Here is a 9,154-nt window from a genome sequence, read left to right as displayed (position 1 = left end):
CTGACAGTCAGGAGGATCTGGGTTCTAATCCCAGCTTTCCACTTGTCTGCTGTGTGACCTTAGGCAAGTCACTTCACTTCTCTGGGCCTCAGTTGCCTCATCTGTAAAATGGGGGTTAGGATTGTGAGCCCTATGTGGGACACGGACTTTTGTTCGATCTGTTTCTATCTACTCCCAGCGTTTAGTACAGTGCCTGGGGCATACTATGCACTTAAGACCATTAAAAAAAAACTGCAAACACCTTGGGCAAATCACTTCACTTCTCTGTGCCTCAGTTTCCTCATCTCCAACATGGGGATTATGACTGTGAGCCCTCTGTTGGATATGGACTGTGCCCGTTCTGATTGTCTTGTATCTACTCCCAGCGGTCGGTAGAGTGAGAAGCAGAAGGAGCATGGCTCAGTGGAAGAAGCCCGGGCTTGGGAGTCAGAGGTCATGGGTTCTAATCCCAGCTCTGCCGCTTGTCAGCTGTGTGACCTCCAGCAAGTCACTTCACTTCTCTGTGCCTCAGTTACCCCATCTGTAAAACGGGGATGAAGACTGTGAGCCCCATGTGGGAAAACCTCATCACCTTGTATCCTCCCCAGTGCTTAGAAGCAGCGTGGCTCAGTGGAAAGAGCCCGGGTCTGGGAGTCAGGGGTCATGGGTTCTAATCCCGGCTCCGCCACTTGTCGGCTGTGTGACTTTGGGCCAGTCACTTCACTGGGCCTCAGCTCCCTCATCTGGAAAATGGGTTTTGAGACTGTGAGCCCCACGTGGGACAGGGATTGGGTCCAACCCCGATCTGCTCGTATCCACCCCAGCTCTTAGTACAGTGCGTGGCACATAGTTAAGCTTTTAACAAATACCATTATTATTATTACTATTATTAACAGCGCTTTGCACATAGTAAGCCCTGAATAAATACCATCATCAGACCATATAAGGGCATGGTCAGTTACCGTAGCTGGACTACACCCCCTGGTGGCCACAGGCGGGGACTGCACCTCGCCGAGGGGCCATTCATCCATTCGTATTCATTCATTCTCTCGTACTTATGGAGCGCCAACGGTGGGCAAACACTGTGCTAAGCGCTCGGGGAGAGTACACTATACCAGTAAACGGGCGCATTCCCGGCCCAAAACGAGCTCACAGCCTAGAGGGGGAGACGAATAGAAATAAGTAAATACCACTGCAGAATTTTTCCATAAGCGCCAGGAGGCTGGAAGGGGGGGACTGAATAATAATGCTGGTATTTGTTAAGCGCTTACTATGTGCGCAGCACTGTTCTAAAGCGCAGGGTAGAGACAGGGTAATCAGGTTTGTCCCACGTGAGGCTCACAGTTATCCCCATTTACAGTTGAGTAACTGAGGCACAGAAGAAGTTAAGTGATTTGCCCACAGTCACACAGCTGCCAAGTGGCAGAGCTGGGATGGATGAAGGCAGCAGTCAGGGCGAGGCCGAAGGGAGTGGGAGAAGAGGAAGAGCTTAGTCAGAAAGGCTTCTCGGAGGAGATGGGCCTTCAATAAGGCTTTGAAGGAGGGAGCGTGGTTGGTCTGGCCCACGTGAGCGGGAGGCGCATCCCGGGCCAGAGCAGCAGGATGCGGGCGAGGAGGGTCGCGCGGCGAGATAGGTGAGGTCGAGGTACAGTTGATTCATTCAATCGTATTTATAGAGCGCTTATTGTGTGCTGACCACTGTACTGAGCGACTGGGAGAGTATGATATAACAGAAAACGGACACACTCCCTGTCCGCAAAGAGCTTAGAGTCTAGGTGGGTGGAGGCAATGGCCCTGAGGTCATTTCAACCTGCCCCTGCCTCCACGTGAAAAAAGACCGAGGTCACGCTGCTTGCTCCCTGGAAGAATTACATGGGTACGCTAAGATTTTGTGGCTTCAGACTGTTGTATTCAAACCCATCGCTGTTTATGCCCCTTTAGACTGGAAACCCGTCAAGACTTGGAAGCTGGGCGGGGAACGTGCCTGCCAGCTCTGTTGTACTGATCCTCTCCCAGGGCACTTAGTACAATAAACACCACTGATGATCGCCATGGTTAATTCGGAGAGAACCTGTACCCATATGTCCGTATCCATAAGCTATTTTATTACTGGGGCGCAGCCTCCCCCTCGTTTTCCGGGCCTGCTGTCCGGGACGCTCTGACTGCCTGCTGTTTTATTTTTGGCTGCCTGCCCTGATTTCCTTTCCACCCACGGGCTGGGGCTCTTGCCAACCTGCCATCCCATCGAATCACTCAATCCCGATACTTCACCCCCTCCTCGCGCCGGGTTGCCTCTCAGCTCTAGGAGCCAAATCTAGCCTGGAGAAGGCACCCGGCTCATTTCCACCTTCCCCCTGCCTGATTTCTTTGGGCCCCCACTGCCGGATATCTCTGAGCCGCCCGAGAACCTTTGGAGCCCCAGCTCCAGGTGACTGGCTGTGACTTCAAACTCCCTCTCCTTCCCACACTCTGACTTATGGTTTCCTCCTTCCCCATCGAAGGCCCTGGGTGAGGAACAGAGGTGAGAGGGAAGGAGGTGGGGAACTGACACTGACACCCCCGATTTCCTGGGAGACAGTGGGAGGGAAGTAGGAGAAGAGCTGCCCGAGAGCTGCCAATCACGGGACTCCAAGAGAGGGAAATCCCAAGCCGCCCTCTCCCCTTTTCCCCCCACCCACACACATACATACACACATACCTGAGCGTATAATAATAATAATGATGGCATTTGTTAAGCGCTTACTATGTGCAAAGCACTGTTCTAAGTGCTGGGGAGGATACAAGGTGATCAGGTTGTCCCACATGGGGCTCACAGTCTTAATCCCCATTTTACAGGTGGGGTAACTGAGGCCCAGAGAAGTGAGGTGACTGGCCCAAAGTCACACAGCTGACAAGTGGCTGAGCCGGGATATGAACCCATGACCTCTGACTCCCAAGGCGGGCTCTTTCCACTGAACCACGCTGCTCTCAAATGCATGCTCATATCGGCACATAGGTGCACACGCACGTACACTTATGCTCACGTCTGCACATCCAGAGACCTAGGAGGGAGGCAGGTAGGGAAAACTTACCCTGTCGACACCTTTAGAGCGCCACGGCCAGAAAGGCAATCAAGTGGAAATGCTCTCAAGTGCTTAGTCCAGTGCTCTGCACACAGCGCTCAATAAATACTTACTGATTATGGATTGATTGAAATGGCTCCCACACTGATTCCGATAACAATAATATAATAATAATGGTATTTGTCAGAGCGCCCTACTATGTGCAAAGCACTGTTCTAAGTGTTGGGGAGGATACAAGGTGATCAAGTTGTCCCACGTGGGCTCACAGTCTAAATCCCCATTTTTACAGGTGGGCGGTAATTGAGGCCCAGAGAAGTGAAGTAACTGGCCCAAAGTCACACAATTGACAAGCCGTGGAGCCGGGATTAGAACTCATGACCTCTAACTCCCAAGCCTGTGCTCTTTCCACTGAGCCACGCTGCTTCTTGAGTTTTTCCCGGTTCCAAGCTCGGGGGTGGGGAGTGGGGGGGGAGAGAAGCGAGGAAAGGGACTGGTGGCCAAGACTGGTGAATCCCCTTCCCCCCAGTTCCCCAACCCTTCAGTTGGGAGGAGACTAGGGCCACCTTCAAAACCTTATTAAAATCCCATCTCTTCCAAGAAGCCTTCCTTGACTAAACTCTCATTTCCCCCACTTCCTCTCCCTTCTGCGTTGCCTTTGCACTTGGATTTTCCCCATTTATCTGTCCCATCCTCAGCCCCACCGCACATGTCCACATATCCATCAGTTATTTTACTGTCATTCTCCTCCTCTAGACAGAAAGCTCCGTGGGGGCAGGGAATGTGTCTACCGGTTCTGTTATATTGCACTCTCCCAATCTGCATAGAGTAAGTGCTCGGTAAATGCCATTGTTTGATTGACTATAAATTCTGAAAGGAATAATAGCATTATTATTATTAATAATAATGATATGCGAGAAGCAGCGTGGCTCAGTGGAAAGAGCCCGGGCTTGGGATTCAGGTCATGGGTTCGAATCCCGGCTCTGCCACTTGTCAGCTGTGTGACTGTGGGCAAGTCACTTAACTTCTCTGTGCCTCAGTGACCTCATCTGTAAAATGGGGATTAACTGTGAGCCTCTCGTGGGACAACCTGATGACCCTGTATCTACCCCAGCGCTTAGAACAGTGATCTGTACATAGTAAGCGCTTAACAAATACCAACTCTTATTATCAGTTAGTGGAACCGCGAACCTAAATGATACATCGCCCCCTGGCGGCCTCACGCCTCGACTGCACGGTCCTAATAATAATAATAATGATGGTATTTGTTAAACGCTTACTATGTGCAGAGCACTGTTCTAAGCGCTGGGGGAGATACAGTGTACTCAGATTGTCCCACGTGGGGTTCACATGTTTAAATCCCCATTTTTGCAGATGAGGTAACCGAGGCCCAGAGAAGTGAAGTGATGTGCCCAAGGTCACACAGCAGACAAGTGGCGGAGCCGGGAATAGAACCCATGACCTCTGACTCCCAAGCCCGGGCTCTTTCCACTAAGCCACGCTGCTTCTCTGTGATGTCCTCTGTGACATCACCCCCTTCCCAGGGTTTTTTTTTGGGTATTTGCTAAGCGCTTATCTGCGTCGAGCACTGTTCTAAGCGCTGAGGTAGACAGAAGGTAATTGGGTTGGACCCAATCCCTGTCCCACACGGGGCTCACACACTTAATCCCCATTTTCCAGAGGAGGTAACTGAGGCCCAGAGAAGTGAAGTGACTTGCCTAAGGTCACACAGCCGAGCCGAGAGGAGAGCCCCGGTCCTTCTGACTCCCAGGTCTGTGATCTATCCAGGAAGCCATGCTGCTTCTCATGCGATATGGTATTTGTTAAGCGCTTTCTATGTGTCAGGCGCTGAACGGAGCGTTCTGATAGATCAAGGAATCAGGTTGGACGCAGTCCCTTCCCATGTGGGCTCACAGTCTTAATCCCCATTTTAGACTGAGGTAAAAAGCAGTCTGGCCTAGTGGGACAGAGCATGAGCCTGGGAGTCAGAAGGATCTGGGTTCTAATGCCGGCTCCCCGCCACTGGTCTGCTGTGTGACCGTGGGCACATCAGTTAACTTCTCTGTGCCTTGGTTGCCTCATCTGTGAGCCGTGGTCGAGCAGGGAATGGTCTCTACCTGTTGCCAAATCGTACATTCCAAGCGCTTAAGTACAGTGTTCTGCACATAGTAAGCGCTCAATAAATATGATCGAATGAATGGGGATTAAAAAACTGTGACCTTACTACACTGCCTGGCACATAGAAAGCGCTTAACAAATATATATAAAAAAGAAGAGAAGTGACTTGTCCAAAGGTCACAGAGCAGACACCTGGAGGAGCTGAGATTAGAAGTGAGGTCCTCTGACTCCCAAGCCCAGGATAGAAATAATAATAATAATAACAAGCATTTGTTAAGCGCTTTCCATTAGGCCACATTGCTTCTCTGGTTTTGCGGCTGGGCCCCCAAGGACTCCCCTCCCTCTTCATCAGCCCCAATAACCCCTCCCTACCCCACAAATAAGCCCCAGGAGAAAGAGGTCACTCCCTTTGGCCCCAAGAAAAAAATGAGAAGCAGCTCCCCCTTGTTGGGAAAAAATCACAGGCCTAGGAGCCAGAGGACCTTCACTCATTCACTGAATTCATATTTACTGAGCGCTTACCCGTACGCAGAGGCATTATACTAAGCGGTTGGGAGAGTACAACATCCACAATAACCAGACACATTCCCTGCCCACAACGAGTTTACAGTCTAGAGGGCTCTAAACCGGGCTTCACAGGTGCCGGCGGATATGACCCTGGGCAAGTCTCTGAGCCTTAGTTTCCTAAACTGCAAAAATGGGGATTTCAATCCCTTGTTCACTGTGGGACAGGGACTGTATCACACCTGATTAACTCGTATCTCAGCCCAGCGATTAAGTGGAAAGAGCCCGGGCCTGGGAGTCAGAGTACCTGGGTGGGTTCTCATTCCAGCTCCACCACTTGTCATTCATTCATTCATTCATTCATTCAATTGTACTTATTGAGTGCTTACTGTGTGCAGCGCACTGTACTAAGCACTTGGAAAGTACAATTCGGCAACAAATAGAGACAATCTCTACCCAACAACGGGCTCATGGTGATCTCGGGAATTCCGGCCCCGCCGTGTCCCCTCTGTCTGGGGCTGTCAAGGGAAGAGGGAGGGAAGAGGGGTCATGGCCAGGAAGTGGTCCCACCCCCTCGGCCACATGCACCACCTCCTAGGGGTCACTCCCCAAGGGAGTCCCCGTGTCCCTGTCTTGGCCTGTGGGCTGAGTCCCCTCTCTCCCTGGGGCGGCTCTGAGCCGAGGCAGGAGGCAATCGTGCCTTGGCCGAGGTGTTTGTGGTCAGCGGGCTCCGGGCGGGGCTTCAGACATCTTGCTCACTTTTAAGGACCCCATCCCTCAGCTTATTTTAGCTTCCTGCTCCTCCTCTTGCCTCCCTCCTTCCTCTCTGCTCCCCTCCTCTCCTAGTCCTGCGGTGTCAGGCACAAAAATGAGCCCAGGTGTCCACCCTCCCAAGGTCCTGTCCTCATGGAAAGTCCACGCTGCAATCTACCCTCCATCCCTCCTGCGCTGACTGGATCCCTTCTCCTCTCGTCCAGCTCCCAAGGTCCCTCCCCCTTGGAGCATCCAGCCTGCAGTCTACCCCCCAACCCTCCTGCTTTGGCTGAATGCCTTCTCTCCTCCAGCTCCTAATGTCCTTCCCCTTGGGGAATCCACCCTGCAGTCCACCCTCCATCCCTCCTGCTTTGCTGGATGCCTTCTCCTCTCCTCCAGCTCCTAAGGGCTCTCCTCCTTGGGGGAGTCCACCCTGCAGCCTACCCTCCATCTCTCCTTCTTTGGCTGGATCTCTTCTCTTCTCCTCCAGCTCCCAAGAATCCCCATCCTTTATGAAAGAGCACTGTACCTCAGCCCCGCTCCTTCCCGTAAACATCTTGCCCTCAACTTTATCTTCTCTCCGCTGGGCACCCCTTGCTGCACATTCCCTTCTCTCTTCTGTTGCTTAATCCTTGCATCATTTTCTCTGAGCCCCTTTCCCTCTAACCCTGCCTCCTTCCCCTCTTTTGGGGTAAGCAGCATGACCTAACAGAAAGAGCACGGGCCTGGAAAAAAAAAAAAGAACCTGGATTCTAATCCAGCGCTTAGAACAGTGCGTGGCCCATAGGCAGCACTTAACACCATAATTATTATTAATCCTGGTTATGCCAGTTGCCCACCATGTGACTTGGGGCTGAGTTTTTTCCTCCGTAAATGGGGATTCAATCCCTGCCCCTCTCAGGACTGTGGCCCCACGTGGGAAGGGAACTGTGTTCTGCCTCTACCTGAGTACTTAACACACAGCAAGCACCGAAAAAACTCCCACAATTATTATCATCATCATTACCATTAAGAAGTCATTCTCATTAAATCACAGTCTCTAGAGATCCCCAATGCGGGGCAAGGAGACTGTTGAGAGGAGGTGGGGAGGAAAAGAAGGTGATGGGGAAGTGGTATTAGGGGAGTCTGGAGTAATAATAATAATTTTGGTGTTTGTTAGACACTTACTATGTGCCAGGCACTAAGCACTGGGGTGAATACAAGCAAACCAGATTGGACACAGTCCTTGCTCCATGTGGGACTCACAGTCTCGATCCCCATTTTACAGATGAGGTGATTGAGGCACAGAGACGTCAAGTGACTTGCCCAAGGTCACAGGGTAGACAAGTGACAGAGCCAGGATTAGAACCTTCTGACTCCCAGGCTCATGCTCTATCCACCATGCCATGCTGCTCTAGCTGGAGTCTTAGCACACTGCTCAGTACTTAACATAGTGCTTAGCACAGCATAAACCTAGGAAGTAATATGGCCTAGGGGAAGGAGCCTATGCCTGGAAGTCAGAATCAGTCAACTGTTATTTATTGAGAACTTACTTTGTGCAAAGCACTGTACTAAGCTCTTGGGAGAATACAATGTAATAATAATAATAATAATGTTGGTATTTGTTAAGCGCTTACTATATGCAGAGCACTGTTCTAAGCACTGGGGTAGATACAGGGTAATCAGGTTGCCCCCGCGAGAGGCTCACAGTTAATCCCCATTTTACAGATAAGGGAACTGAGGCACAGAGAAGTTAAGTGACTTGCCCCAGTCACTCAGCTGACGAGTGGCAGAGCTGGAATTCGAACCCAGGACCTCTGAGTCCCAAGCCCGGGCTCTTTCCACTGAACCATGCTGCTTCTCTAAGGTTCGTCTCGTCTCTATTATATTCTCTATATAAGAATATAATAGAGCTGGTAGACGTGTCCCCTGCCCACAGCGAGCTTACAGTCTAGAGGTGGAACCCAGAAGACCTGGGTTCTAGTCTTAGCTCTGCCGGTTGTTTCCTTGGGCAAGTCACTTCACTTTTCTGGGCTTCAGTTTCCTCAACTGTAAAAGGGGGATTCAATATATGAAGTAGCGTGGCTTAGTGGATAGAGCATGGGCCTGGGAGTCAGAAGGACCTGGGTTCTAAATCTGGCTCCGCCACGTCTGCTGTGTGACCTTGGGTAGGTCACTTAATTTCTCTGGCCCTCAAAGACCTCATCTGTAAAATGGGGATTAAGAGTTTGAGTCCCCATGAGGGCAGGGACTGTGTTCAACCTGATTAACTTGTATCTACTCCAGTGCTCAGAACAGTGTTTGGCGCATAGTAAGCGCTCGGCAAGTGCCGTAATTACTATCATTATGATGTTCTCGTCCCTACTTAGATTGGAGCCCTAGTGAGACAGGGACTTGGTCAGACCTGCTTACTATGAATCCACCCATCCCAGCTCTGAGAACAGTGCTTGACACATGGTAAGCCCTTAATAAATACCATAATTATTTCTAGGAAACACTTAACAAATTTCCACAATTATCGGCTCTGCTGCTTCCATTCCTCCAGCCTCCCTGGAACCTAACCCCAGCCCCCAAAACCCCTGTGAGGAAGGGAAGGCAGAGTGGGAAGTGAAATCTGAGAAGGGGAAATTGTAAGGGTGGGGGCGGAGATGGGGATGGAGAGGGCTGATGGGGTGGCAAGGAGTAAACAGGACCTGGGGGGCCGCAGGCAGAAAGGAGGATGGGGAGAGAAAGACAGGGAGTCGGGAGGAGGAGCAGGAAGA

The sequence above is a fragment of the Ornithorhynchus anatinus genome, chromosome X5 (genome assembly GCF_004115215.2).
Source record: "Ornithorhynchus anatinus isolate Pmale09 chromosome X5, mOrnAna1.pri.v4, whole genome shotgun sequence".
Classification (NCBI taxonomy): Eukaryota; Metazoa; Chordata; class Mammalia; order Monotremata; family Ornithorhynchidae; genus Ornithorhynchus; species Ornithorhynchus anatinus.
This window is presented reverse-complemented; position numbering follows the sequence as displayed.